Here is a 25,614-nt window from a genome sequence, read left to right as displayed (position 1 = left end):
TTTTGCCTTTTTCCATCTATTCTCTTAAAATAAAGCTTTTCCTAGCAAACTTTTTAATTAGTTTCTGGACAACCAAATGCATGCTTGGCTTGAAAGAAAGTTTGCATTATCTCCTTTTCAGGTTATGAACTCTTTATCCAATATGGTGTTGTTGCCGTTGATTAATTAATTCTATAGAACTGTATGCGGATTTGCACTCGTTATTTTTACCGATTCGAAACCAAAATAGGTTATAAGGGTCAAAAGCTCCTTTTATTTCTGAATATGTCTCTTAAAAACAAACAGCCCGTGAGATAAGGCTGAACACAACAGCTTTTGATGTATTACATCTCAGTGGTATCTGACAACCCTTACTCCCTGGTGATGCAATTCTTTTCTAATAATTTAGTCTCAGTCTATTAAAAGACAATTACAGATAATGCATCCAGGCAAGTGGTGAAGGATGTCCAGAACACCACTTGTTGAAAGGTTATCAAAACACCATTCTCAAAAAAAGGAGTGTGTTATTGATTTTTTAATCATTTCAGACACAGGCTGTTATATGGATTTTTTTAAAAAAAGGATTGAACATAACTAGAAAGAGATGGAAATGGATTTCCCCTTTGCTACTTCATATGTCATAATAGAATTTTTAAAATTCATTTACAGTTAGGTAAAGAGGGCAGTCAACCATTCAGAGGTGAGGCTTGCTTATCTTAGCTAAAGACTTAATATGCTATTGATCTTTCCCCCCGATTTTGAATTTATTATTATATTTGATAGCATTGTATTTGATAGCACCTGGTGACATTTTATGCTTCTCTTGATTCACTGTTGGATTAGCATTGTTTACAGATTAATGCAAAAGATGCGGGGGTGCTAATTATTATTTATGGAGTTAAGCACTGTTGGGATTCCAGTTTTGAATCTATTACAAGGCAACAGCAAGGAATTGGGTTGCTACTACTGAAGGGTAAAGTTCTACACATTCTGAGTGTCAGGATGAGGGCAGGCATAGAGGCAGCCCAACTAATGGTGTCTTCATGGAACCACTAATCCTTGTTGCCAAAATGGGTGGGGCTTTCATGGAAAGCAGGAGCCTTTCCAAAAATGTGTGGAAGAGTTGGACTTACCTTCCTTTGCATTAGAGATGGAGAACCTGGGGGCACCAAGATTTTATTGGACTCCAACCTCCATCAACCCCAGCCATCATGACCTATAGTCAGGATGATGGGAATTATAGTGGAACAACATCTGGAGTGCAATAACATCTGTTGATTTACAGGATAGGCAGCTGAGAGCTTTTTTGTGCGTGGGGAGCTCTATTCTCCCCTTTTCAAAAGCCTCATCAGCTAGCAAGACTCTCTACTACAGCTTCCTGAGTCCCTCTTCCTATGCCATATCTACACAAAAACAATGTCATTGCCCCCCACTTGCTCCATGGAAATGTCTTTCTTTTTTTAATCAAATATTTTATTAAAATAATTCAACATTAATACATACATATTACAAATATACAAACATACATTTCATAAAATCCTTAAAAATATTCATACATACCCACACTCAATCCCACAGATACTTCCTTTTCCCACCACCATCCCCCACCCCTCACTCCACCCTTGTGTTAGACTTCCAATCTACTCAGTTGCAATTTCTTTCCACTTCTATTACTTTCTTTCACACACTTTTAAACCAATTTTCTACTTATTTTTCTGTTACACATTGTTATCCATCTTATTTAGTATTTCAGTATTTATAACGGAACTTGTTTATTCTAATAGGAGTTCTGATTTTTCAATATGATTTTGCAAGTATCCTTTAAACGCCTTCTAGTCCTTGTCTATCTTCTCTTTTGAGATCCTTCCAATTTCTCCCATTGTTTTGGATATATTGTAATACTCCAATAATTTGGCAAGCCACTCTGTTTTTGTCGGTATAATACCACTTTTCCAATTTTTCGCAATCAATAGCTGCTCCATGGAAATGTCTAAGCCCTACACAAATCCAGATCCTCCTGGCCATTGTTGGTAGGGGATGCTGGAGGTTCAGTAGGCAGAAGGTGCCCCTATTCTTTTGTGCCCAGAGAGAGTGCTGATCAATATTAGATTTCACTTCTGACTATGAAGGAGGGCTGAAGCAAATAAAATTCAACCTGATGTCATGCATGGAAGGGAATGTGGGTATGCAGTTCACCCATGCCTACTCAGTGTGAATAAAATATTGGGAGGGGCCCAAGTAAGCCCTGCCCTGCATAACTGACCACATGACTCAGTGGACGAACACCATTTGAATTGCAATGCCCATCAACTTGGGGGAGGGGGCAAAGACCCCTTGGCCCCTTGGAGTTGGTGACTATGTTGGTGTGCCAGCTATGGATGCCACCTACTTTAGGCTAAATTAGTGAGTTTGATTTACTCAGTTATAATAGTAAATCACCTTTGCCCACTGTCAGGCAACAGAAAAACCAACCTCCATGGCAGGCTGCCAAGAATGGAAAAGAAGAAGAAGAAGAAGAAGAAGAGTTTGGATTTGATATCCCGCTTTATCACTACCCAAAGGAGTCTCAAAGCGGCTAACATTCTCCTTTCCCTTCCTCCCCCACAACAAACACTCTGTGAGGTGAGTGGGGCTGAGAGACTTCAAGAAGTGTGACTAGCCCAAGGTCACCCAGCAGCTGCATGTGGAGGAGCGGAGATGCGAACCCGGTTCCCCAGATTACAAGTCTACCGCTCTTAACCACTACACCACGCTGGCCATCTGTGTTTATTCACTATTCACAGAGAGAGGCTTGGGAATGCAGCCTCTTGGAATAATGGCGTTGCCCCAAGTGAATCTCCACTCCTCCATCTCTCCCACTTCCTAATGAGTCATCGCTACGGGTGCTGAAAAGAGCCCTTCTGTCTTTGAGCTCTCCTACTTTCAAGGCCCGTGGGGTTCTGGGAGAGGGAGGTCTGGAATACTTTCTAAAGACACTGAGTCTGTCAGCTGTCGCTCCCCTGATGGTGCTTCTTCTTCCTCCTCCTCCTCTCCCATTATTTCCCAGCTTTTCCTCTCTTTTTTTTAAATAGTTTTTATTAAGAATTTCAACATAACAAATTATCAAAAACAAATCATCTTCACACACCCGATTTTTTCCCTTCTCCCCTCCCCCCAAGACTTCCCTCAACTCTTCTCTCTGATTTTTCAACACATGTTATTCTCTGCATATTATAAAATTGTAAAGATCCTTAAATTATCTATCTATTATGTTAACAATAATAAATTTGTGTATGTTTATTCAAAACCTGCCAAGGAGTCCAGATCATTTTGGTTTTTTTTTAAGTAATTTGTAAAAAGTTCCCATTCTTCTTTAAAGCCAAAGTTGTCCTTGTCTCGCAGTTTGTATGTCAATTTTGCCAGTTCCGCCCAGCTTTCCTCATCATCTGCCTCTGAGCTGTGATCTCCCTCAAACCCCTGTTGCAATTCTGAACTGCCATCTTCTTCTCTGGAAGGACCATTCCTCCTCTGCCCAGTCCCTGATACCCACTGAACTGTATATCTGTACGTAGTAGGTGGTCATGCCATACCTTGCTTACACAGGTGGGGGTGGCTGGAATGGCATACTGGGCGGGCAGCTATGAACTGCAAGGACGCACTCCTCTCCAGACACTGGAGAAGATAGATTGTCTGATCTGCCCCCAAGTTTCTGCCAAAGATGGTTCAAGAATCAAGGCAGTCCTAAGCAGATCTGGGTCTTTCTGAGAATCCAGCACACACTGCTTGATGAAGACTAGCTGTGGTTTTTCTGGATGTCCTTTAATACAAATGACATGCATAGATTGCATCCTTCATATTAACTGCTTGCAGTGTTTTGGTTAATAATTCAATCATAGACTGAGCCTATCTGTTTTCTGCTGTTTTGCAATTCAAGCAGTTAATATGTTTTTCCATGAATCTTTGATATTTCTTCTTCAAGAGAGCCTAGCAGAATCTGACAGCATTTCACTATGATTATTTACAAAAATAGTAATAATTAAAAAACCAAGCCTTGCTGTATTGGGGGTGGGTGGGTGGGTGGGTGGGGGTGGGTGGGTGAAGGAGTAGCACCAACTAATTTAGAAAGTAACTAAGTAGATTTAATAACTTTTCAAGGACCATTGTGCATCCTTAGACAGAAAATGTAATAAAATACAAAACTGTGAAGGGGTAATTTAATAGGGAAATAACCTGTCTTTTTAGAAAAGCAGAAAATGAAATGAGAATTTCCATATACGAGACATCAAAATATTACACGATGATGGATAAAGATGACATTTACAAGGCTTGGTAATGTAGAATAGTGAAGTTTACAGGAAATTAATTTAATATTGTGGATGTATCTTTTTCAGAGAAACCAAATCAAATGTCTTTGCCTGACAAGGTCAAAATTTACCACAGCGTTCATGGAATGGTTGCAAGCTGATGGGGTTTCATCCCTTTTTTCAATCTGTCTCAAAAATCATTTCAGGTATGAAAAAAAATATGTAATTCTGTGGTGAGTCAGCCTCCCATAATATTAAAAAAAGCAGCAACACTGAAAAATGTTAGAAAATTGGAAAGAGGGAAGAGCTGTGGCCTCTCAAACATTAGTGGCATGACCCATTCCTTCCCATGGACAGTTCTTGCTCTCGTTGGTTTATGACCCACTAGACAAATGCATCCTGCCAGACATCTACCATCTGAATGTGGCTCTCCAGTCCATTCTATCAGGCCCTCAGAAGTCTCCTCAGGCCACACCCCTCACTGGATCTGCATTGCACCCAGTGAAGAAGAGCCAGCATGGTATAGTGGTTAAGAGCAGTAGACTCGTAATCTGGTGAACCAGGTTCGATTCCCTGCTTCTCCACATGCAGCTGCTGGGTGACCTTGGGCTAGTCACACTTTTTGAAGTCTCTCAGCCCCACTCACCTCACAGAGTGTATGTTGTGGGGGAGGAAGAGAAAGGAGAATGTTAGCCGCTTTGAGACTCCTTCGGGTAGTGATAAAGTGGGATATCAAATCCAAGCTCCTGTAAAGCACTGGCTACGACCCAAAGCTTTGAGATTTCTGTTCCAAGCATTCTCCATATATTTGGAAAGATTTAAATATTTGCAGTTTTTGTGAGGTATTTTAGATTATAGTATTCACTTAGGTTTGGATAGGTTCTGAACACCTTTCAATATAGGAATAGTCATACTCGTTTTATTGCATGCTATGAAAACTGGACGTTTTGTTGCTGGAATGCCCTGGGCAGATTGATTAGTATGTGAGGAACAGCAGTCATATCTCTGAAGTTATGGCTCTGTGTGCATTGCGTGATGAGTGGGGAGGGTGGGGGTGTATATATGTGATTAATCTTGCTTTTAGGGTGTAAAATTACACACAGTAGATGGCTTCACAGGCTTAAAAGCAATGCAATCATTTTTAAACTCTGTTTTCTCCCCACCTAAGACAAAGTGAATAACTCCAAAGAGAGGGGGAAGTGTTTCATTGACTTCGTTAAAACACCAACATTATTGGTATGAATAAACTTTTAAGACAATAAGATCCTAGTAGCTATCTACTTTCCTAAGCATCCATCGTGGATGGAGAGATGCCTTCAATCTACAACAGTGAATATCTAGGGGTGGTTTAGCAACCACCACCAAATTCTGCAATATCTGTCATGACTGCTTGTGCTGCGGCACTTCAGCACACTTTAACTCAACATCTGTGAAATGGGCACAGTTTCTTGCATTCCCCACCTGACGCATCAGTTGTCATCCAATGCTCAATGGGATTCTGCTCATGTTAAGTCAGTGGACAGACTGACCAGGCTGCTTTGGAAGCCCATGCCCCAAACGCACTTGAGTATTAGCCCCTTGTTCTCCATGAAATTCTTGTTGGTCTTTGAGAACTGCAGCGCCAGCAGTTTTATAGGCAGAAACAGGCTATTGTTAACACCCTACTGGTGATGAACTTACTGTTAACTGCTCTAGATGCTACACTGCCCAACCAGATAATTTTTTTGGTTTGGTATCTTATAATTTCTCTGAATCCTTTAACCGGTCCCCTTGGGAGGAAGGGCAGGATAGAAATTTAATGAACGAATACAGGTATGCATGATGTAGATGCTGTTTCCATCCAGTACATCTTCAAGCACAATGGTTGGTGCTGACCTTTAAAGCCCTAAATGGCCTTGGCCCAGTATACCTGAAGGAGAGTCTCCATCCCCATCGTTTAGCCTGGACACTGAGGTCCAGCTACAAGGGCCTTCTGGCGGTTCCCTCACTGCGAGAAGTGAAGTTACAGGGAACTAGGCAGAGGGCCTTCTCGGTAGTGGCGCCTGCCTTGTGGAATGCCCTCCCATCAGATGTTAAGGAAATAAACAATTATCTGACTTTTAGAAGACATCTGAAGGCAGCCCTGTTTATGGAAGTTTTTCATGTTTAATGTTTTGTTGCATTTTTAATATTCTGTTGGGAGCCACCCAGAATGGCTAGGGAAACCCAGCCAGATGGGCGGGGTATAAATAATTTATTATTATTATTATTATTATTATTATTATTATTATTATTATTATTATTACCTCAAACTCTGCCTTTTCACTTTTTATCTGGATGGCGTGAATGCATTTCCAATGAACTCTCTCCTATGGGTGGTGCTGGCAACTACACTTCTCAGCAGTAATGTCAAATGTTTTGCCCATGGGATAGCTCAGTTGGTAGAGCATGAGACTCTTAATCTTAGGGTTGTGGGTTCAAACCCCACATTGGGCAAAAGATTCCTGCATTGCAGGATTTTGGACTGGATTAGCCTTGTGGTCCCTTCCAATTCTATAATTCCATGATTCCATGAAATAATCGATGATAATCCAGGAAAGAACTCTCAGAAAAAAAGTTTTCCAAGGAAGCACATAAATGCCAAACTGATTCCAAATTGAGACAAGGCAAGTTTGCTCATGACTATCAGGAACCATTGTAAGCTCTTCCAAGGAGTAAGTATGACATATACATATAATTGCAAAAAAGGAAATAAATACAAAAATTCCTAATCTATTCAGCATTGATGTTTTATCCAGGTGGTTAACCAAACCTTTATAGCACTTCTCTGTGAAATAATATTCTTTTTTTTATTGAGCTGGGTATTTGCAGCACCTAACTTAGATGAGTATATTAAACCCATTTAAAATCAGTTTATTTCCAACCAATTGACTCTGAACATCAGTGTATAATGAGCTGATTCTCCTTATTGTAGGTGTATGAACACAAGTGTACACACTCCAGCAAATTGTTAACCCGGTCTTTGATCTTGCATATCTTCAGAGCTAGAATCTTTCAATAAATGTAAAGATAATTTATTTTTCTTAGCTGTTCGCAACAATTCAAATGGGGCATGATTGTGAAATTTAGAAGCTGATTCCTAAATCTATGCACCTATAAAACCCAGACTTCAACCTGTACTGCCACATGGGTGAAATTTTATTTTAAAAAACGGCAGGGGGGAATTAAGAGTTCCCCAACACTCAGAAAAGAATTAAGTCAACCAGAAAGCTAAAAAGGAATGAAAGAGCAGAATACTTCAAGTAAGTATTTTGAGCATTATATCTCTTCCTGGTGGGTGGGGAGAGTGGTGGAATCCAGTGGTAGCTCAGCAAATGTGACTGATCTGCACATTAGTCCAAAATGTGTAGATTATCAGGTCAATGAGCTGGAGAGTTGGTGCCTCTGGAACTAGGTAAGGTGTGCACTTGCTCAGAGGGCAGCATCGTTACTGGAGAGAGTGGGATGGATTTGTAGGAACAGTAAATGTATACATACATACGTTTCCGAGCACAATTCAAAGTGTTGGTGCCGACCTTTAAAGCCCTAAACGGCCTCGGCCCAGTATACCTGGAGGAGCGTCTCCACCCCCATCGTTCTGCCCGGACACTGAGGTCCAGGGCTGAGGGCCTTCTGGCGGTTCCCTCACTGCGAGAAGTGAGGTTACAGGGAACCAGGCAGGGGGCCTTCTCGGTAGCGGCACCCACCCTGTGGAATGATCTCCCATCAGATGTCAAGGAAATAAACAACAATCTGACTTTTAGAAGACATCTGAAGGCAATGTTTAGGGAAGTTTTTAATGTTTGATAGTGTTTTTAATATTGTTGGGAGCCGCCCTGAGTGACTGGGGAAAACCAGCAAGATGGGCAGGGTATAAACAATAAATTGTTGTTGTTGTTGTTGTTGTTGTTGTTGTTGTTGTTGTTATACATAATGTTATTTGTATGCCACCTTTCCACAGATCAAACCATGCTTAAGGCATCTTACAATGGGGGGGCACTTAACTGCAGCATAACAAAAATAGTTAAAAACAACATATCAAACATCAGAATATGCACAAGCATACTGAACAATTTCCACATAAGTCACAAGATGTAAAATAAAGATTCACACACAAAAAGCCCAGTGACAAAACTGCTTACCAACAAACACCCCCAAACAGCAGCCCAAAAGTCTGCATGGAGTTGAAGAATACTCTATTTGATAGGAGTTGTTTTTCACGTGTTGGGAGGGGCAAACAGAGAACAGTATCAAAACATAACAGGGAGCATAGCACCCATTCTGTTTTTCATCTCTGTTTGTCAGCTGCAAATTAATCTCACACACATACACCACACACGTAGAAGATCATTTGAGCCCTTTCTATGCAGCCTTCACCTATGCAGTTCCCAGATTGCCTTGGGATGTTTCAGCAGCACCAACTACAAGGATGGTTGCAGCTGCTTTGATCATTCTTGGCCAGCACAATGCTTCAGGAATGCTTGCTTGCAAATAAACTCCACGGCCTATGATGGAATTGACCTGCTAGTGAGCAAGTTTATGGCTGCAGCCGTGAACATACAAAAGCTACTTCTGTGTGCCTCACATCATCTGTATGCTTGTTATTGTCCAGATCACAGCCAGGCTCGTCTCTAACCAGTGGTGCAGCTGGCGTGCTGAATCAGGGCGCTCCCCACTGCCGAAGGTGCCGCGGGGAGTCCAGAGTTGAGCGGAGTCCAACTCGCAGTGTTTCTCAACCTGTGGGTCCCCAGATGTTGTTGGACTACAACTCCCATCATTCCTAGCCAGAATGACCAGGCAGCCTCTGCCACCTGCCGCCCCGCCACCTCGGGAGTCGGGCTCCTGCTGCTCAACAGCTGAGCGGGAGGCGTTGAGGCGCGGCCGGTGTTAACGCGCCTCAACGTGCCTAGAGGCTGTGCGCTTCCCACTAGGCACACAGCCCGGCCTTGCCTCCGCTGCCTTGGGCTCCTGCCCAGAGTCTGTGGCTGAGCAAGGGAGGCGTTGAGGTGGCCGGCCTACACATGCCTCAAGCTGCCTAAATCCCTCAGGCATGCGGTTGTTGGGAATTTTATATCTCACCAGCTGCGAGAAGCAGCACAATGGTTGTTGACATCATGTGATGTCTGGTAGCGTGAGACAGGAAGTCTCTGATTGTTCTCAGTAACTGGAGAGAGTTACTTTTGCTTCTGAGTGAAGTGAGTGTCGAGTTGGATTTCTGTGCTAGCTGCTCAGGAGAACAGACATGTCAGATGAGAGCTCCGTGTACAGTCCATAAATAAAGTAATGTGTAGACTACTGACTGTCTCTTTCTTCTGTGATGGGATACCAGAAGATGAGTGTGCTCCTCTCAGGATGGAGGGGTTGCTGGACTGAGGGCAATTTCCGGTCAGAGAGTGACCACTGGAGGGGCCTCGGTGTCTTGGGAAGTTGGCACCCTTCCCGGCGGGCGTTTTTCCAACAACGGTCACGTAATCAAGCTCTCCTGGGCAGCCCCGTTGCCACTGTGGAGTTCTCCTTCGGCTCACCGGGTCACACCCCAGTGAATGGGGCTTGGGCCACAGAATACATACCAAACTTTCTGTGGGATGGCCACCCCTGGAGCCCTTTCCAGTGACTGCCGCAGAGAAGCCCGTTTATTTATTTCTTGGAGCATTTTAATCATCGTATCACAGAACTGGACGGTTGGAAGGGGCCTCCGAGGGTCCTCTAGACCAGTGTTTCCCAACCTTGAGCCTCCAGCTGTTTTTGAACTACAATTCCCATAATCCCTGACCACTGGTCTTGCTAGCTAGGGATGATGGGAGTTGTAGTCCAAAAACAGCTGGAGGCCCAAGGTTGGGAAACACTGGTCTAGACCAACCCCCTCCAGTGCAGGAATCACAGCACAAGCATCTCTCACAAAACAAGTTTGCTCCATCTTCCCTGTGAACAGCCCTTCAAATACAACAGAATAACAGAACCATGCACAGAGTTGGAAGGGAACCACCAGGGTCATCTAGTCCAACCCCTTGCAATGCAGGAATCTTTTGCCCAACATGGGGCTTGAAACCACAACCCTGAGATTAAGAGAGTCGTGTTTTACTGACTGAGTTCAGCATTTCTTTTCTCATTTTGGTGCCAGGTTAAGCTATGCCATTTTGCCTGGACAATTTAAGACCAGGAGTGACTTGTCAGATTTTGGCTGGCCCACATGCATCTGACACTGTATAAGTGTGTATATATATAGGTGCATTGTTAATAAATGCTGGTACCTTTCCCGGGAAAATCAGAGGCTCACTATGTCGGGTTCCTATTGGAAGACCGGACAAATGCTAGAACATTAGCAGTGGCAAAGTTTTTATCGGTGGTTGCAAGAACAAATGATCCCTATATTCTGAACTAAATGCTTGTTTAACCTGGAGGTAGGCTGTATGAATTGTGTATTGCTTTGTAATGATTTGTTGGGTCTCTGGACCGTAATAAAGATTTATGATGATGATAGGTGCATTGTTAATAAATGAGCAACTAAAAAAACTTTGTTTATGTTTCCTGTTTTCTTTTTCCCAAGCAGAGATAATGCGTAAGCAGGTGTCAGCTCCCTAAAAAAAGGTCAACAATTCTAGGGAACCTTTTCTAAAAAAGATCAACAACTGGGGGGGGGGTGATGGAGGGATGGATCTTTGCACCGCAGCGCCGGCTATGCTTAAGATGGCCCTGATCACAGCCATTGTCATCAGGGTGTTCCTAGGTGACAAAGACAACAACAATGACACTTTTTAAAGAAGTAGTAGATCTGATCAGATAATGTGCAATCACTACTGAACAGGATGAATAGTTTCTAATCCCTAGACAACTGGCACTATCTATTCCCTGTTCAAAGAGGAAGGGAAACCCACTTCTGATACTCCAACACCTGCCTGTGTCCAGGCTGACACCATTTAAAAAGCAGCTGCAAAGCAGCGTTGTCAGTTTTGCCAGACTTCTCTGGAATCGCTTTTTAAGGCGGGGGGAAAGTGTGTGTTTTTCTAAGGGTGACAGTAGGGAACAGGCAAGTGCCATTGGGGCAAGAAAGGGCTGCATAGATGAGATTACAGTCAGACACTGTGACCTGCTCACTAAGTGAGAGGATAGTGCTACAGTCAATTCACACCTGCAAGGACTGCACTGCAATATTACCATTGCAAACTATTGTGATATGCTATCACTTGAAGAAGGGAAAGGAACATGAAGACAACAAGAAAAGCACAAAAATGCAAGGGCTTGGGGTGAATGTCCTGAGGATTTTCCGGAAGAAATGAATGAGTGGATTATGTCAGTATCAGAAGAAATAGCTAGTGGGGAAGAGGGATGTTTAAGGTTTTTGTCTGGTTCTCTTTTTTAAGTTAGCCAGTCTAATTTTCCCTTCCTGGACTAATGCATGGATCAAAACGCAGTTATCCTTCAGTTTTTGCACTTCTGATTTTGAGATGCAGTTCTCAGCTCAAACATATGTACCCAAATACACAACATATATACAAACAAATGAATTTTATTTTAAAATGCATTCAAACGTTTGAGAGTAAATGCATACCAAAATGCTCAGTTTGTGAACAATACATGCAAAAAAGAATGCACATTTTGTGTGTGTTGGGGGAGTTAAATTGCAGAATGATGTGGAAATGGAACAAGACAGACTTAAAATGAAGGTTTTGAAAACTGACGTAGGCTGGGAATAGACTGATCTCTCTGTGTCTAGGGTGGAATACCTCTATCTGTTTTTCATTCATTCATTATGCCATTTAGTTTTAAAGACAATGCTAATAACTAGGATATATTTACTTATTTATATCACTTGTGTACTGCTTACCAGCCATAGCGGTTCTTAAAGTGGTTCACACTCATAATTACAAAACTAACACTGTTGCCAGATTACAAAAATCTAAGCTGATTAGTTGTATTACTTTTGGTGAATTAAGTGATTGGTTAAAATTTGCATATGGGGAAAAACCCAGAATTTCTAAGTGAGAAGCATTATTTGCTTTTATTTGATGCTTGCATGTGTCAAAGGAGGGGGCAATTTAGATTAATTTTGCCCTGCTATGCAAGAGAAAACAAGGCATATCTCTTTTAAGGTTGTGCTTGCGGTCACAAGATTAATGCTAATACTAATGTAATAATAATTTGGGAGGGGGGACTTGTTCTTTTGAGCTGTGTGCACACCATACATTTAAAGTAACCCCCAAAGAATTCTGGGAACTGCAGTTAACCCTTCACAGAGCAATAATCACCTGGAATCCCCGCTGCAGGGAAGGGCTCAGGAACAGTGGAAGCTATTTTACACCACGTCAAAACATTGGTCCATCTAGATTAGCATTGTATATAGTGAGCGGCATTTCTCTTGAATATCAGACAGTTTTTTCTCACAGGCGTACCTGGAGATGCTGGGGATTGAACCTACAACGTTTTGCAGACAAAGCAAATGCTCTACCATTAAGCTACAGCTTATGGAATTGCACAGGAAATGGAGCTGGGGGCAGGGAGGTGAAGCCCAGATCCTGCTAATCCCTTCTTACCTGAAAATTTCGATCTCTGGAGCCGCTGCTTTGCAGAGGAAGAGAAGAGGCAGCTTGGTTTCAGGATATGAGGTGAAAGTGGAACATGTTGTTCTGGCCTTTAATGAAAAGGGGAAGATGGAGCTTTCATAAAATCCTAGAGAGTCTTAGATGTATTATTGCCCCCAGGCTCCACAAACAACTTCCTTTCACCTAGCTTGGTGGGATCAAAAGACAGCATAACCAAGTAAATACCAAATACCTAATAAAAAAGGCTCTCTTGCTGAAATATTGAAATGGGATGTATCCCCAACCCCAAAAAGCATGTCTCCACAGGAGCCATTTCAGTCTTCCGGAAAACTTGTATATTAAAATATCCTATTGATCAAGTTGATCTGTGGTGTAGATTCCTGTTTTATAAAGGGCAACGAGGGAAAATGGGAGTAATATGTACATCTTAATAAATGAAGCATTAAATTTCAAGTCTCTAAAATGAAGAGGGGGAAGGCAGACAAATGCAGCAATTGAACTACTTGTCACTGACACAAAGCAGCCTCTGGTTATTTGTTAAAAATATCTCTTTAAGGTTCCTCGTGAACAAATAGCTTACCCCTGCCCTCAAAAAATACCTATTAAAGTTTATTTACTATTTTTTTTTATTAAAAAAAAAAACTGATCTCTACCATATCTCAGCAATGGTAGAGCCAAACTGAAATACCCTTGAACTTATGAGAAAATAATATCTGGGATATAGCAAGGTCTGAGCATCTTACCAGACACATGAGGGCAACTAAAGACATAACAAATAGAGGCACCTTCCAAGAAATGTGGACCCCTTTTTTTAACTATGTAAATGACCAAAATCAAGACCTTCTTATACCAAACGCTCGACCTTCTCAGTGGAGGGGTTACACCAAGTACAGTGGTACCACCGGTTGCAGATGGGATCCGTTCTGGAGGTCCGGCCATATCCCGAGGTTTTTGCAACCAAAGGAACCGCTTCTGCGCACGCACGATGGTAGAGCGCTTCTGCGCATGCGCACGTGGCAAAAACCTGGAAATATTCTAAGAAACCAGAGGCTTTTCTCCTGGGCATGGTTGGCCAATTGGTGCCAAAGAAGGATAGGACTTTCTTTATGTATGCTACTACTGCAGCAAGAATTCTTCTGGCAAAGTATTGGAAGAGGCAAGAACTACCTACTCTTGAAGAATGGCAGACAAAGGTGATTGACTTCATGGGACTGGCAGAGATGACCGGCAGAATTCGTGACCAGGGGAAAGAGGCAGTGGAAGAAGACTGGAAGAAATTTAAAATATATCTTAAAAACTGTTGTAAAATTGATGAGTCTTAAGATGTCAAGGGGTAAGAAGCAGAGAATTACAGCTGTAACCAACAAATTTATGGGAATTTAATGAAGGGAACTAAATGGATAAATTGACTAAAGGGTTGCTAAAAAAAATTCTTTCTAAAATAAGGATGCAGCGAAAGGGAGGTATGGGGAAGTCGATTGAAAGAAGTTACAAGAAAATAAGATTATGAATTTATTTATGTTTGATTTGTTTATGTTTGTTTGTGCTTTGTGATGTGTTTGTCTTTTAATTATGTGTTTTAAAAATTGAATAAAAATTATTTTTTTTAAAAAAACCTGGAAATATACTTCCAGGTTTGCCGCTTATGTATCCCAAAGTTTACATAACCGGAGGGATATGTAAGCGGAGTTATGACTGTAATATGTTTGAATGTTGAATGTGTAAGTGCAGTGCTTTTTTCTGGGGGGGGGGGATGCATACCCCTAAACATTTTGTGAATCTAATGGGAGAAGAAATTTAAAAAATTAAATTTTTTAGTTTCTTCTCTAGCATGGTGAATTCAGTTCCGTTGCTACCCCCAATGGCAGCCTCATTTCCTGTCATGGTGTTTCCTGAGTCTCAGATGGAAGCGGGCGTTTAATGTGTGAAGCAGTGTGGAATGTGGATGTGTGGTGTTTTACTGATGAAAGTTTGCATGTTCTTTGTACTTTGGTCCATTTATTGCATTTATTTTCCCCAATTGGAACTATAAAGTGATGGTTTTCTTGAGTCAAAATGAGATTACCCCTAAACATTTTTTTTGAAAAAAGTGCTGTGTCTAGAGACAATGGATAAAATATAATCCATTAGATGTACTACTGGACACGTATTTAATGGTTATTGTATTTGTATTTGTTTAAAAAGCATTTTTAAATTTTTTTTTTAAAAAAGTGACTATAGTGTTTATATGGCACTATTGGGGTGACTAAATTCAAAGCCACAGAATAGTGAACAGGTTTTTGAGCTTTGGTATGGACCAAAATGATGAGGGTGAGTGGGTGTCTAGAATGGCTGTGTAGTGCTTGCCACTGCTGTACATAGCACATTTTTCTTGGTTGAAAAGATTAATTCATTTTGGCACCTGAGAATAAATGAGTGTGTTGCCCATATCCTTCAAACAGGAGTGTCAAGAACTGTGCTCTTCTTGGGGGTGGTTCATACAACATCACAGTACATAACAGCACTAGCGGAATGTGCTCCATCGTTTTTCAAAGAATGGGCATTTAGCATTTTTAAAGCTCTACCCGTTTCATTTTTGCACCTTCCATTATTATCATTAAGACAGCAAGCACTTGCATTTGAAAGGGATATCTTTAGAGTGAAATATCTAATAAAGAATGGAAACCAGATGATAATTCCTACCAGTGGGTGGCATTTGCTCAAAGCCTTTCCCTACACATCCAATTTGGTGGTCTGTCATCGGAGAACACGGTCAAGCCTTGTTTTCCCCTCAAGTCAATTTTAATTTAGAAATAGCAAAATTTACCTTGTCTGTTGAAGTCACCTGGGCTAATACAATTGGATCCCATGCTGTTCTGCAAACGAAAACATCTCATGTGTGTGTCTAGAGAGGAAGCACCTCTAATTATTCACTGTAGGCCTTCTGAAACAGCGGTTCCTCATCTTGCAGACTGGGTACAACCCATGACACCTCTCCTCCTGGCCTGCGGCTGCTGCTCCTTACCCTAAACTTTACCCACAGTGCCATATTGAGGCTTCAAAAGATCCTCCTACTGGAGGCAACATGAGTGCATTTGGAGGTGCATGGGAGGCACTGGGTAGGGGTAGAGCTGGGGAGTATAGGGTTAACCCATCTATCTGTGACTACCCCATTGAAATGGCCCTTTGTGCCACATTTAGGGTTCAACAGGATGGTTTGAAGCCTAAATATGGCAAGGGTATGGTAGCTACAATTTGGATGGCAGTTACTTTGTAAGAAGCTACAGTGGTACCTCAGGTTATATACTTAATTTGTTCCGGAGGTCCGTACTTAAGCTGAAACTGTTCTTAACCTGAAGCAGCACTTTAGCTAATGGGGCCTCCCACTGCCGCTATGCCACCGGAGCACAATTTCTGTTCTCATCCTGAAGCAAAGTTCTTAACCTGAGGTAATATTTCTGGGTTAGCGGAGTCTGTAACCTGAAGTGTATGTAACCTGAAGCGTATGTAACCTGAAGCGTATGTAACCTGAGGTACCACTGTATATGAGTATGTGAGCGAGACAGAAAATGAATGTGTGTGTTTATGTATGTAAAGGTTGCATGTGAGTTGATTCGTGCAGATGCAGATGAGTGTTTGTATGCAGTATACACCTGCGAAGTGCTGTCTCCAGCCACTCCTGCTGGAGTATTTGTACCTCACCGGCCTTCCCACCCTCTCCCTCCGTATAAGCAGCAGTGACCCACCGCCTGGGAAGCCAGCATAACTGTTATTCCCCACCTGCTGAGATGGGGAACCAACTTCTGGTGAGATATTATTCAGCATCTTTACAGGTGAAATAATGAGCAACCCATTTCTTTTCAGGAGGTCAAAATGGAGTCTGGACTAACCATCCCACTTCCTTTCTTCCTCCCGCTTTGAAACTGTTCTATTTCCTTCAAAACCTTCCCACTTCAACAGCTGTCTGGCCCTGGGGTTCACCAGCCACAGCCAGTCAGAAAATGTGGGCCGGTGGACCCTGAGATGTACAGTGTGGATTTTGTAGTTGAAGACCGCCAGGCTCTAATTGGATTTTTTGCAACGAAGCCTGCATTGCGTTCGGGATGAAGGAAAGCTTGTTAAAGAGAACACTTGTTGCTATACAGCAGGTAATGATCTTGATATCTAAATTATTTGAAGTGGATACTATTCATTATAAAGAAATCTTTGGTCTTGTGTTGTTTGAATCTGGGGGTGACACAATTACAAAAAAAAAAAGACAGAAGACAGAAGAAGTACCCACAAAAGAACAACGGCAAGGGAAACTTATGGAATATGCAGAACTGGCAAAACTAACAGAAAAATTAAATGAAAAGGACAACAAAGACTTTAAAAGAGAATGGGAACCATTTACAACATATATGAAAAGGCAACATAAAGAAATGGACTCATTGGCAGGGTGTGAGTAAACAATCACAACTGTATACAAAAAAAAGACTATATGTATTGAGAAAATTTTGGGGAAACAATATGCAGGGTGAACAATATGGAAATAAAACAAAACAGGAGTATGAGGGAAGTCCAGGGGAGGAGGGTCGAAATATGAAAAACTGTTAAAGATATATTGTTAGAAGAAGTATACATGGAAAAATAAATAAAAATTATTTTTAAAAAAATTACCAAAAAAAAAATAATGATATTCAAACTTCTATGGAAGACAACTAGGCTGGAACACATTCAGTGAATTGATTTCTTCTTCTTCCTCTTCTTTGGCCAACTGAAATTTCATCTACAACAAAATGTAGCAGCGCAGATTGGTCCTGTTCAGGGTTCCAGCTAGTCAGCCAAGGCCTTTTCCATGATATTCCATTCCATTCCTCCTCATCTTCTCTTTCCACTCTAACCCCTATAGTTAGTTAGCATTTTGAGTCCACTAAGTGCATTTAGTTCTCACTGGGCTATTTTTGGGTTCTTTAGGGCAAATTATAAATTAAAATAAATGTGAAATCACAGCAGCAAGATTTTATGGGTTAGCGCCATCGGTGAATGGCGGAGTTCCTCCGAGCGGAGGAACGGGCTCCGTGAAAGCTGGGTCTTCCCACCGCAGTGAAGGTGGGGGCCCGTTAGAAACCCCAGGCGGAGGAGCCTGGGGACGTGGGGTTCGGCAGAGCGCCAAGAGCGCCTCCCCTACTCACCGGGAAACCCCTTTTTGGGGCGCCGGAGCGAAGTGGAATAGCAGCGCGGTGCATCAAACCGACTGCTACTTTCATGGAGGGAAGCCGCACAGCCATCGCCGGAGAGCGCTGACTTTCTTCTGATGACATTTGGACTCTAAACAAGTACCTGTGAGTAAAAACGGAAGATTTGGCTAAGAAAAAACTTTCTGAATTAGGTAACGAAGCGGGAAGGTCTAAACAGGAAGTCCGCCTTCCGCTTTTTGTAAACAGACTGAAGCAAAGATCGTACATGCTAAATAGCCTGGAATTTGACTCTAAGATTGAAATTTCCTGCACCTATGATCATTAAAACCCCCTTGACAGCAGGAGGAAAGGGGGGGGGAGAACTATGACTGTTTAATCCTGCAGGGAAAGAATAGAGGAACATAAATTTCCATTGCCCCAAACCTGGGGACGGGATGTCAGGACAGAAATCTTTAAAGAAAACGGATTATATTTGGACAGACAGATTTTTATGTTGCTCTCTGCTGCTTTTGTCTATTGCAAGGAAACAAAGTACCAGGAAACTGAAAGTAAATTTTCCCTTGTTGGATACATTTTAAAGATGGAGGCTAAATAGAAGCTGTGTCCTCTAGAGCAGTGTTTTTCAACCTTTTTTGGGCAAAGGCACACTTGTTTCATGAAAAAAATCACGAGGCACACCACCATTAGAAAATGTTAAAAAATTTAACTCTGTGCCTATATTGACTATATATAAAGTAATTCTCTTGAATAGGAATCAAATAAACACAAAGAAAGTATTTTATAATTACTTTATTATGAAATAGTAAGTAAACAGAAATATGAAAAATTATAAAATACTTTATTTTTAAATCTTTCGAATTTTTCAATTTTTCCCACGGCACACCAGGCAACATCTCGCGGCACACTAGTGTGCCGCGGAACAGTGGTTGAAAAACACTGCTCTAGAGGGAGTTTGCCAGTTTCTTTGTTGCAGCCCTTAGGGGGAGACATAACAGCTGTGAGAATCAGCGTGGGACCAGATACTTGACCTTGACCAGAAATGAGTAGGAAGGAAACTCCACTTTCTGCCCTTGGCAAAATATATGCTTTGCTGCAGCAGCTGCATGAGGATATGAACTTGGTGGATGAAAAATTGGATTTTATGGCTGCTGTAGCTAGAAAGTATGAATTGACAGGAGAAGAAGAGAGAGAAACTACACAACAACCGACTCAGGAAACTGACTCAAGGATCCAAGGGCAGTGGAAGATGGAAGAAATTGTTATTGTACCTCAAAAACCACAAAGTGAGAGATCTAAAGTCATTGAATTCAAAGGGCGTTTACAAGCTTTTGGAGTCAAGGGAATCCTTAGCTCTAGTGGGACTGTGAAACAAGACGATAAGTTCTTCCGGATCAATTATTGCTTGGATTACAAAATCAGCAAAGGGGAGTGGGACTGTGGGGAATGGAACAATTTGATGAATGAAAATGGAGATTACGACTGTATGGAACTCCCCAGAGACCTATCCCCCAAGGAGAAAGGGAAGAAATTACGAAAGATTTTAACAAGGGACAAGGAAGTGTCGTATTATAACCAGGAACAAGAAAGCCAGCAGAGGGGGCTTGGAAGTGATTTGAGAGCCTCAGACATTAGAACACCGGACTGATGGTTAAGATTTAAAGGGAAATAAGGACTGACATAACCCGAAACCAGGAGGAAGGGACGATGGACAAAATTATAAGAGAACTTTCTTTTGTATATCTTTTTATTTCTTAGTAATATCAATGAAATAATAGATTGTGCTGGAAAGGATTTAATTGGCTTTAGCAGAAGATTTGAAGGTGTTAAGTACAAATATGGTTTAAATTCTAAAATTTAAAGTTTATGGGTTTGAGGGAAGATAAAGTTAACAACAAAAGTTAAAAAGAGTATGTAAAAATGAATTAGGATAAGGATTTGCTGATTTGAATATTTTAATGGGAATACAAAAAGGGGAGGTGTGAGGAAGTCAAAGAAACAAGTTGATGAGCTTAAAGTTATAAAAAATGGATTTGTTTTAAATTTCTATTTTCCATTTTTCCATTTTTCTTGTTTTTTGTATTTTGTATTTTGTATTTTTGTTTGAGAGTTTTCTTCTGTTTTTTGTTTTATTATGCTTTTTTGTATTTTTGATTTTGTAAAATTTCAATAAATATTATTTAAAAACAACAACAAGATTTTATGGAACATTATAATCTGAACTGACTCAAGCACTTAATGTTCTTGAACAGAACGCTATCTGTGCTGCACTTCAGAACAAAAGGAAGATCATGAGGCGTTCAGGTAGTCCTGCAATGTGGCTGGTAGACTTAGTAAATCAATCCTGGTGGTGTACTATTGGTGGACCATGTATGATGCATGAGAACATCTCCAGAACATGTGCAAGGCATTATATTTTCCCTTCCCTTCCACTCCAAATGGTAAAGCATTCCTAAACAGAAAACATCTCCATTTGAAAATACACAGAGTACTTGAAAGTAGTTGCATGTGTGTCGACTGCTATGTGACTATGCACCCAAGAAAGCCACTATTGGCCACTGCTTCCCAGCATATACACACCACATCCCCAGCTGAACTCGATTCACTTTGGGGTTTCATGTGACTAGTGACCACTGAGCATGAAGCTTATCTCTAGCTGATCAGCTACACCTATTAGATTCAATGGGGACTAGAAAAGCATTGTGCTGTGAGTCTACCCAGACACGCATGTATATCAGTGACATGTATGCATCTCTTTTTCGGGTTCAGGTTGCATGTGTAAACAGGAGCAGGGAGGGACATGACAATCTATACCAGGGACTCAGCCACATTAGTAAAAATAAAAAAATAAAAAGTTTTAAATGCGTTATAATGCTGTGACACCAGATGGCACTGTGGAGTTCCATCTTTCGGCAACATGATTTCCCATTACAGTGGTACCTCGGGTTAAGAACTTAATTCGTTCCAGAGGTCCGTTCTTAACCTGAAACTGTTCTTAACCTGAAGCACCACTTTAGCTAATGGGGCCTCCCGCTGCCGCCACACGATTTTTGTTCTCATCATGAAGCAAAGTTCTTAACCCGAGGTAATATTTCTGGGTTAGCAGAGTCTGTAACCTGAAGTGTCTGTAACCTGAAGCGTCTGTAACCTGAGGTACCACTGTATAGGCACTGGAGAAGCACATGCTCTATTGTTTCTATTTATCCAGAATCACAGGGGAATTGTCTCTCTGAGTAAGCAATCTTCCTATATTGACCTTCAATGACAGCTGAGGGGAGGGCGAGACATCGTGTCAGAGTAAAGGCCCTCCGATGCTTAGGGACTTCAAGTTTAGTTAGATATGCCATGGGGGAGACAGAGTACCTGATGGATTCATTGGCAATAAAAGTTGGGGTCCTGGCTAGATCTAACTGGCGCTCTGTGTCTGCTACACGTTGTTTAATGAGTGCTTTGGCCTGATCATATCACATGCTGAGTAGAAGACCTGGAGAGAAGCCCAGGGACACAGGTATCAAAGATGGGAAAAATGAGGGAGGAGGGTGTGAAGGAGCAACAGAAAGGCAGAGGAAAGCAAGTGGACGACACACTTTTGGATCTGCCTTCCACCTTCTACTGGCATGTGGTTCCTGACAGATTACCCAAATGGAATGTGCCCCTCAACAGAAAGAAAGGTAGCAGAAACTGACCTATACTGAGAGAGTCATTTCATTGCAACAGAGAAATGCCTACGATTATTTTCCTGACCAATAATAATAATAATAATAATAATAATAATAATTTTTATTTGTATCCCGCCCTCTCTGGCCAAAGTTGGGCTCAGAGTGGCTAACATCATAGAAATTAGACGATATGCATAATAGAAGCGATCAATCAATTAAGATACATCCCACAATTAATTCAAACAATTAAAATTAAACCTGGACAAGTGGCAATCTTCAGGTTAAAACTGGGAGCGGTTAAAACTCACCAAGACCAACTGTTTCCACTGATATCATAAGGACCTATGAGCGGGCTGGGAACCTCCTTCGTGCTTGTTCTTATACAAAGAGAAAATGAGTCAGGCTGAACCCTGACCAAAGGCCTGGCAGAACAGCTCCGTTTTGGAGGCCCTGTGGAAGGATGTCAAATTTCCATGGATTTCTATGGGGGAGGGGACAGTTAACTCATTGGTGTGTAAAAAGGGTAGGGACTCATTTGGGAAGCTCAAAAGAAAATGTCTAATCAGTTTTATTGCTTCAAAATAGCCCTTTCTGGTGCCTTAGCTGATATTCACCTTGAATCCTACTTTTAGAAAGAAAGAAAAGCAGAAATATGTCTTGTTTGCTTTCAATCTCCCTTGCCATGCTCAATTAACTCCACCTTTTTCTGTTCCCCACAAGGAGCTGTCAGTTCCTTCTGGCAATGACTGTTCAAGTGTACCCCAGACCAGTATTTTAGCTCTCCTGCATAGCAGCCCTTCAAAGCTGAAGCTTCAGGCTCAGTTGACTTCAGGGTAGGATTTTCTTCTCCCCGTGGAAGAATAAGTTTGGGGCATAAAAGGTAGAAGAAAGGCACTGAGGAATGCTCAAAACAATGAGAATGCTATCTGCATGGCTGGAGGCTTGTCCTTTAAAAACAGAGTCAATGAAGCCTCAGCGATGTTTGTTGATATCCGTGCACGATTGTGAGGAACAATTCTACAAATGAAGTTAGATAAAAGAGTTGGGGGGTGGAATTATGCCAGAAGGTGCAATATGCACGAATGTGGAATACGTCAGAAATCCTTAGAAACTGGATCTTTCAAGGCAGGTGCTAACACTCCTGTCTTGTTTGGTAGAAGCTGAAGACTCCAGATAAGGCTGAATGTGGCAAGTTCCCAGTGCCACTCCAAATACATACCCCACGAAAAAATAATGAAAGGTGAGGAAAGGAAATGTGTTTTTCAGGGTCACATGGTGCTGCAAGGCCAGCCAAAGTTTTAACGATTAACACAGATCCTTAAGATCAACGGTTAACAAGCAAATGACTTGTAAACGATTAGCTGGGCTTCCAAAGTGTTTGACACAAGTTCCATTATATTCAGTAGAAAATCTATAAGAGCCAGTGGCAACAGCAGAACATCAATAAAAAGGCTCTGCGAGGTTTCCCTGCAAATAACCAAACCTTTCCCACTGTATGTAATGAAAGTTTGCATGTCAAATACTGTCACATAAGACATGTAGAGACACATAAGACTTTTCCAAAACATGAATTGCATTGACTCCTAAAGTGATGGCTTTGTTAACAGAGTGTTGACAAACTCGAGGTGATAGCCATGGGTGATGGGCCATTAAGGGGAACAAAAGGAAGGGGCACTCTGTGAGACAGCAAGCTGGTGGGTCCCCTCACTCAATTAGATAGAATGAATTGCAGTAATATGAAGTAAGAATGATCAGAAGTGAAGCAGCAATTTGGAGAGAGAGCCAGAGAAATGTTTGAGAGCAACACCTAATCTTTGCTTGAATCCAAGGTTGTGGCTACAGGAGAAACAAGACGCTTTGAGGTGCTAATGCTGTGACCCACCCCCCTTCATCGCAGGCTCAGCTTGTATATACAGTGGTACCTCAGGTTAAGTACTTAATTCGTTCCGGAGGTCCGTTCTTAACCTGAAACTGTACTTAACCTGAAGCACCACTTTAGCTAATGGGGCCTCCCGCTGCTGCCGTGCCGCCGGAGCATGATTTCTGTTCTCATCCCGAAGCAAAGTTCTTAACCTGAAGCACTATTTCTGGTTTAGCGGAGTCTGTAACCTGAAGCGTATGTAACCTGAAGCGTATGTAACCCGAGGTACCACTGTATGTGTAAATAAACCATATATCATAAAGACACCACGGTCTCCATCGTGCCTCATTCCCAAAGGAAACACAAACCCTGAACCCCTGGAATTTCGCGTTGCTCAGAGATTGGGATGGTGTACAAAAGTATAAAGGCCAGGTTTGGAAGGCACACATTCTCTCCCTAAAACAGCCTCTTCGTTCTCTGTTGAGAAGCAATTTTGAAGTGACAGGAGAGTGTAAATTCCTCCCCTTTTTTGTTTGATGACTTTGAATGCCTGTGAAAATTAAAGAGTCAGCCAAGCAGGCCTTGATGCTGGATGTTATCAGTCTTAAGTTAGTTCCCTGTTAGCAAGTTCACTCCTCTTCACAACACCATCAATTTTACCCACTCCCTTCTCCCATATTGTTAAACACCATTTGACCGAGCCCTCCCTGCATGCCTCCCTTCCATTCCTCCCAAAGTGAATCTTTAGTCTGAAGAATCTTTGCATCTTGGCCTGCTGCTGTGCCCTGTCACATCACAAGAGGAAGAAAAAAGGAAATGCATATCAGACAAAAAGGACATCAAGTTGAATAAAATTTTCAAATGCTAACGTGTGCATATAAGTGTAAATTACATAAGAATTGCTATAATTTAAGCACAAATATCACACACACCATACATCTCACCATGGTAGCATGTTCTGTGACAAGGTGCCCTAAAATGCCTAGTCTGTTTTCCATATAGTTTCTTACTATTTCAAGGCCCCTACTCTGCTTTCATGTGGTTCCATATCTGTAAACCAGCCCTGGACTCTAATGGAGGACTTTTTCAAACAGAGGGCTGCCCTCTGTAAGCAGGACACCTGATCGCCCTTAATATCACATCTAAATGGATCTTCATATTAGTGTAATATGCTGACAAAGGATAATAACTACATATTTCTCCTCTGCAAAATTATCTTGGGAGACGTCAGAATGATGCTGTCATAATCTTGCTCCCCAAATAGTCTATTTACTCATTGTAAAAGGAGGTAACATACAATGTCAGCGTACACTGAGCTTTGTGATCCAGTACTTGGAAAATGCAAATTATGATGTGCCAAGATGGATCAACTGAACTATACATCTATCAGTTTGCCTCCCTAATTCTTTTTTGGGTTGTTGCTTACTTTTGCCGTGACACAAGCTCGGCCCATATAGGCTGCTTTCTCATCTATTTACATCTTTTCAACACTCATAGATTATAATTAAGTTTGCACCTCTAGAATTTCAGCCAGGGCTGAATCAAGCACAGCTTATTCAATTTGAAAATGTGAAGTTTGGGAATGAGCACTCGGGTTTGCTTTTGCTCCTATAAAAATGTGGCTTTGAGGCACAGTGGTTTAAATCATCGCACTGCTAATTCATTTTGCATCCATGTTGTTTTGTTATTTTTATTATATTTTCTTCTTTTGGTTTTGTTTACATCATTTTGTCTTCATAAATAAAGCTTGCCACCGGTTTCAGGCTGATTACACAAAAATGCAGCCTGACTTTCCCTGAGCTGGTGACTTTGAGGTTAGTAAGAACAGGATCAGTGCAAGAGATTTTGATACTTGAGGTGGATGGCAGGAACAAAGACCGGTGGCCATTTTTTTCCCCTCCTCACTTTTGAACTTAGGTGAATCATAGCTGACTAGCTCCATAGGTTTTAGTAGGACTTAATTGTGAGAATCCTAGGCACACTTCACTGGGAGTAAGCCCCAATGTCTTCAGTGGGGCTTACTTTTGAGTAGACATGTATAGGAGCATACTGGAACTTTAGCTAGAACAGGGCCCTTCAATTTTCAAATGTTTACGAGTCTTTTAGTTGTCTTTTTAA

General features: G+C 41.6%; 1 long non-coding RNA gene across 6 annotated transcripts in view; it reads right to left on the bottom strand.

The window, feature by feature from the left end:
• The window catches only part of LOC309349697, a 230,293-nt gene that overhangs the window by 9,255 nt on the left and 195,424 nt on the right, over positions 1-25,614 (bottom strand). The window contains exon 5 of one of the 6 annotated variants that reach the window (XR_014160100.1): positions 21,145-21,460. The exons of the other annotated variants lie outside the window; for them this stretch is intronic. This is a non-coding gene — a long non-coding RNA (uncharacterized lncRNA). Of the gene's footprint in view, positions 1-21,144; positions 21,461-25,614 lie in introns of those variants that run through there. 6 annotated transcript variants of the gene reach the window in all.

Source organism: Podarcis erhardii, assembly GCF_964252035.2.
Source record: "Podarcis erhardii genome assembly, chromosome: 9".
In the NCBI taxonomy this organism is placed as follows: domain Eukaryota; kingdom Metazoa; phylum Chordata; class Lepidosauria; order Squamata; family Lacertidae; genus Podarcis; species Podarcis erhardii.
The sequence above is the reverse complement of the archived record's forward strand: the minus strand, read 5'-3'. Positions and strand labels throughout refer to the sequence as shown.